Raw genomic sequence first — 6,533 nt, forward strand, 5'->3', positions numbered from 1 at the left:
ACCCGGAACTAATTGGGTTGTAAGTATTAGCAATGCCCTCTATTCTTATTTTATAGTATCCAGAATATTTCCACATCAGCCACACCTGAAGCATGTGCTATTGATCGTAAGTTAACACGGTTTATGTGGCATCAAACAAGCACCATATTTATGTAGAACAGTGTCTTCTTCTGTCACGTGATCACCCAACCACAGAAACACAAATGAGATTTAGATTTGGAAAGTCTCATCTCACTCTTAGCCGATTCCAGGAGTAGCTTTTCCTCAGAAGTCCAAAGTTGTGGGGCATATCCTGGATATTAATTTCAATTCTTTTTCTTAATAATCTGCCCCAGGTTCGTATTACTACTTTGCAGAATAACAAGCAGAAGCAGCAGCTTGAACAGCAGCAGCAGGAGCAGCAAAGCCTGCAGCTGCACAGCTGTTTTCAGAGCAAGCGCTCCCTTTTCTTGGCCAGAGTTCAAATGCCATTAAGACCATGCCTCACTACTGGACTGTAGTTGCCTTTAAGTAATGAGGTTACATACAATCTCTGAATTTCAAAACACCGCATCTAAGCACAGAGCACAGCCCATGCGGATCTAAGCACTGGACTTCTCACTCTCACTCTTCCCTCCCTCAGCTGCTCTGCAATGCAGAAATCCTTTAACTTCAGTGACCATGAGGGGTTAAGTATTCCTTCCAGCAATCACTCCTGAATTAAGCACTAAGTATGAAGCACCAGCACTAAGTATGAGCCCTGTTAAAAACTCCTCTTTCAGTCCTGTGAAGTGATTTGAGATTCAGTTTTGTGCTGTCTGTGTTCTGGAGAGAAGAGCCGTGTAATGACATTACGTATGCTCTGCATGAACTGTAACAGTGGAGGCTGAAATACAACATAAATTTTAAAATAACAAGAATTTCGGAGGAAATGTGCTGTTTGCAATAGTAGGGCTATCCCCACACCTGAGGGGCACTACAGATCCTCTTAATTACTATAGTGTCTCCACCAGGCAAAGTTGGAGGACATGAGAGGAGACAATACCAGACCCTTTTCCCTACCTTGCTACCATGGTAGCACATTTGATGGTAGAAACTCAGCAATGCTAATATTTTCCTGCATTAAAATAGTCTTAATAGCGTTAGCTCTGTGCTGTTGGTATGCACTCCTACCACTGTGTGGCTGCTTCAGGATTGTCTAATTTTACCTGTTATCCAAGACTGCACAAACCCATGAATTTCATCGTTCCCTGTAACAGTTCCTACAAAGATGCACCAAGGAAAAGGAGTTCCTAATCTAGGTGCTCACAAAAACGTGAGGAGATACAATATCCCACCAGAAGAAGGTTGAGGCTCTCTCTAAACGGTTGTATAACTTGCAGCATGAGGATGTAAAGCGTAGCAGCCCTGAAAGGATCGTAAGCACAACTAAGTAGATAGAAAACATTATTTTTCTTTCTGTTCACAAAAAAATCTCAAAGCAATCGCGGAATCAGATAGAAGCCTCAGAAGCAGGAAGCAGGTAAAAAAGAGGGGAAGATGAAAAAGAATACACAAGATAAAAGGCATGTGCTTTGGTGGAGGGGGGAGTTTGAGCAGCCTGGCAGCAAAAGCCGACAAGAAACAAAATCCTGCTTTCAGCCTGTTAGCACAGTCAACTGATATCAGTGCTTGGCCTGGAAATTCAGTGTGTGCCTCTCCTTGTCCCTGCTGTTGCTCCTGAAGGCTGACTCCATCCTGGGAATCCTTACTGGTTCTCTGTTGCCCAGGTGGCTGCTGGAGACAGATGCTTTTTGGAAGCTGACTGTCCCCAGACACCATGCTCTTGAGGTCCTTGCTCATGTCTAGTCAAAGCAAAGTAAATAGAGGTCCAAAATGAAACATAACAACATAGGCTTTTAGAAAGAAGAAGCCAAAATATGCTCAATCTAGAAATGTGAAATTTAAGATAAGGAGAAAATGGAGGGAGGGAGAAATGAAGTATTTCTTACAAAGTTCTCAAAGGAACTGCTTGGCTTTGCTGTCAGTCTAGTCTTTACCCTTTACAGTGTTGCTGTGCAATACTTTTCAATGCAATCACCTTTGTAATGAAAAGCAGTAAGAAATTCTTCACAACCCAGGCACCTGTTAGGTTGCAGCTCCTCCTCTTGCTGTAGCTTTATTGTCTTCATTAATGAGCACTGCTTGCAATGAGCTGCGTCAGCTGCAGTCTCTGTTGGTTTCTTTTTGCTCCACAGCCAACAAGGAGAGAAGGTCAACAACTGCCCAAGCTCTCCCACTCAGAAGACAGCCATGGTGAAACTGGTAAGAGAGAACTGCGCTGCTCCCCTTACACCTGCCCTTGTAGGGCCTCCTCCATCTCTCTTTGTTCCAAGCTGGAAACCTCCTTGATGTGACTCATCTTTGAGGTTTTCAGCCCCAATGATTCCTTATATTACTCAGCTCCTATGTCTCAGGCTCACCACTTCTTGCTCAGTTTCATTAGTTTGCAAGCCATTTTTAATTCTTCAATGTTTGTTGTCCTAGAAGTGAGAAAACTTCATTTCAAAGTGATGCATGTCTCTTCTTTCCCTTTCTAGACCCAGAAATCAATGGCCAGCTACCTAAAAAACTTCTGTTTCTACCTTGGGTAAGTAAAATGTTCTCATTGCATGCACACTTGGTTAGTTACACCTGGAGTACCATGGAGTCAAGTTTATTCTAACGCTGGAACATCACGGGAGAAACAGTGTGAGCAGGTAAGAGAAACATGCTGCAAGTGCAGAGCTGTGTGCTTGCAGACTTAGTGGAGCAGCAGACTGAAGTCATCGGGGTGCAAACTCTGTTCTGGCCCTTGGCTACATTTCCTTACGAATCTGCTCAGCTGCCTCCTCTGAAAACACAGCATTTATGTGCCTGCTGGCAAATATCTCCTTCTTCTCTCCTCATGGGGAAAGGAAGGAAAGCCCAAGGTCTGAGCATGTGGTTCTCTCCTCCTGAGTGCTCTGTTACCAGCCCTCCATTAAACCGCTTCTGCGCCATACTGCCCTCACCAAATGGGTCCTGAGGGGTTGCTGGTGGGCTTTCACCTGCCTGGACCAAAGTAGCTTGACCCACCGTGCACCAGGGCGAGTGATGCCGTTTCCCTCTTTTCTTAGTCTTGGCTGAAGATAGTTTGAAGAAAAAGGAGATATTTATGGATGAATTCTTCAATTTTAGTCACTTTGTGGCCAGGGTCCAACTGCTGCTGTGAAGCCATTTATAGATGATTTCACAAAGACTGTTGCTGTTAGAGTCACCAACCATTGCTCATTTGCTTTGTCTCCTTCCACCACTCCGGCACCAGCAGGAGTGTCTCCCGAAATACGTTTGCTTTTCTGTGAGTCTTGTAGTGCCTTCATAAAATGAAAACAATCTTCTGTATGGTAGGAAGATTTGGGGTGGATCTTGCAGACAGTCATCCAGAAAATGGATGAATTGTTGTTTCCTCTCCTGAGGATAGAGAAGCATTTTTACTGTTGCAGAACCAAACACAATTGGCAAGTGCCTATGGCTTGTTTTATTTGTGGACCTTCATTTTCATTTAAATCTGTGCATTTTAATGTCGGGAAGCTGTTCCTACTCACACAGGGCATTCGCTTGTGGGAACGATCTTCCAAAAAGAGCAGGTAGAAGCATTGCAGGGTTTGTCTCAACAAAATAATGGAGAAGCGGTATGGACTGAGAGCATGGCTGGGCTCACAATGAATGCTACACCCTCCCTGCATGACCTCAGACAAATTTCTTCCCTCCAGGCTTCAGTTACCCACTTGTAAAATAACAATAGTATTTATTTTCTCCACTTTGTGTCCTTCTCCTGTTCCCACCATGAAACCTTTGGTGGCAAAAGCCATTGTTAAGTATTAAACACTTGCCAGCGTTGGACTCCATGGTAACATTGCCAGCAGCAGGAAGGAAGGATCCTGCTTTGACCAGGGCAATGAAACACAGCATTAGACGCTCCAACAGTTTTTAATATTAATAGAGCTGTTTTGCAGTGTCTGTATTTTTGTCTGTGCATTTCTCTTTCTCTCTTGTTGCAGGAACTCTTTGTGGCTGCTCGGCAAGCTCTTACTGCTCTCCGGCTGCTTGTGCATAACACTGGTCTTCTTTCATAAACACTTCTCTGATGCTACCTGGATATGTTGGCAACTGAACAGAATCTCCCACCAGTACTGTAAATCTCGGCTGTGGCCCCATTAAACCCTTGCAGATTTTAAAGACTCCAGACTGGATTTCTGTAGGTCTACTGTAGTGCTTCTTGGAAGACCCTGTGCTTTAAAATGAAGCATTCATAAAAGCTAAAAGCAGGTGATAATGTCTATCTTTCCTGTGAGAAGTGCATTAGCTCCTCAGAGGAAGAAACTAAAGCCCACGTATCTCAGCAAGAGGGAATATGCCGAAATGCATTCAGTTGTTTACTGTCGGAGGCAGGTCTGAGATGCAAAAATTTCTTCAACGTCCACATTCTGATCTACTCCCCAAATCCCTGAATGTCCTGCCCCTATCAGCACAGGCGTGGATGTGGGAAATCTGTAATTAAATCTAATTACGATCTTCTGTTAATGCAAATTGAAATGACCCCATTATCAGCAGAGCAGTGATAACTGATAGGAGCTGAAGCTTTGTCCTAAAAAACACCTCTTAGCAGACTCAGAACGAGTCAGCTCTGTGGATTAGTATGTCAGTCAACCACCGAAGTCCTGCAAATGGACTCCCTTGCGCACATAGAGCAATACTCCTGCACATCCACAGCAAGCCCGTCATGAAGAATACAGGGTTGCCCCCTTTGCTCCCAATGTAGGGACTATCTGCAGGCTGTGGCAAGCCCTGGTGTACCTTGGAGGAACCTGGCTTGCACACACCTCTTCTGTGACAGGGCTGCGGATTTCAAATGCCCTACATAGGCAGAGGTCATCCATACATCTTCTGTGTGCTTCACCGAGCAGTCAGGCCTTCCTCACACACTGCAGCGTGCAAGAGACCTTGATGAAGCTCTCACTGGTCCCACAGGACAGCTCTTTGTGGATGCTTAAGAAGACTTCAGTGCAACTTGCCTTCTGGGTTTGGCTGCCCGAAGAGCCCTCCATGTCCTCATTTTCTACCCTCCAGAAGGGCATTGTGCACCCTCCATCCTTGAATCAGTTTTGGAAGTAGACTGTCTTTGATCACGATGGAAAACACGCTGCCTCTCAATGTCATATCCAAGTGCTACAGGACATGCAGATTGCTTGTCCTAGTTACAAATTTCCACCCCTAGTCTCTGAAAGGAGACCAGGACGGTCTCCACACAAAGGCTATGTCTACTTCTGGCTTTGAAAAAGGTATCTTGGTGCTTTAGCAAGTATCAGCTGGTACCTCTGTTACCAAGTCTTGCCAACAGCATGTTTTTCCCTGCATCTCCTGAATTCATCACCCATCAGCTGCACGAGAGCAGTGGGAGAGAGTCCTGCCTGGCTGTTGTTGCTAAGTCATGCAGCAGTGAATTAGAGCTGTTGAACATCAAAATAACCCAGAAAATGGTTTTAACTTCCTTCTCATGTTATCTCCTGCTCCAGATATTTTTGCTCTTTTTCACAGATTAGGAGGAACATGAAAACCGTTCTTTAATGAGACAGAATCTTGCAGGGCTGTCTTGTCATATGCCCAGTTGCCTTTCATAGTAAGTACCTGATGTGAAAAAGGAGCTGAAACACCAAAAGTTGGGAAAGCAAACACACACAAAATGTTTCTGATGGAGCGAAAGTGTGCTGAAAGCAAAGCACAGTAGCAAAAGGTCCTGTTTCTATGTAGAAAATGTAGCTTTCAAATTTGAAAAAGAAAATTCACTAAAGCTATGAAGAGGGGATACAATTGTAGGAAGCCCATCTTACAAGACAGAACATTTGTAGGAACTCATAAAAAACCTTGGTGTATTACAAACAACTGTGAAAGAATCACCTAACTGCTGTGAGATGTGGCGTGGTACATCACCTGCCGCTGCCCGCTTTCCTGCATCCAGCTCAGGGCACGCTTCTAACACTGGTGCTCCGTGTCCAAGTCTCACTTTCCTGGGGGGAAATTTGGGAGCGTGCTCTGAGATGAATGTCGGTGCTTATCGCTCTGTCTCCATCAAAAAAAGTGGTCCTAAGCCATCCCAATTACTCCCTGTAATTGCCATAACCCACAGGTTGTGATCCTTGTGACAGAAGCCTGTAGCAGAAGAAAGTGTAGTGGGGAACGATTTTAGTACCGTTGTTCAGCTCTGTGAACGCAAATCTCTGTGGGCAATTTGACCATACAGTTTAAAACACACGACAAAGCAGCGTGACACTTGATGGTGGCACGAAAGAAAACCGATTGAACAGTTCAGTTTGCAGCTGTGCCTGGTGGAGTGGGTGGGAGTTGCTGCAGAGAGGGCATGTGGGGGCAACAGTAGAAGTTTGGGAGGGACCAGCTCCTTTTTGCTGCTAAAAGCCAAATTTTCCTGTCTGGACAGCTGACAGCTCCTCCTCCTCCTTTTTTCAAGCATCAGTCTTGATTTACTGGATCTGCCA

The sequence above is a fragment of the Cariama cristata genome, unplaced genomic scaffold (genome assembly GCF_000690535.1).
Source record: "Cariama cristata isolate BGI_N322 unplaced genomic scaffold, ASM69053v1 scaffold7976, whole genome shotgun sequence".
Taxonomy (NCBI): Eukaryota; Metazoa; Chordata; class Aves; order Cariamiformes; family Cariamidae; genus Cariama; species Cariama cristata.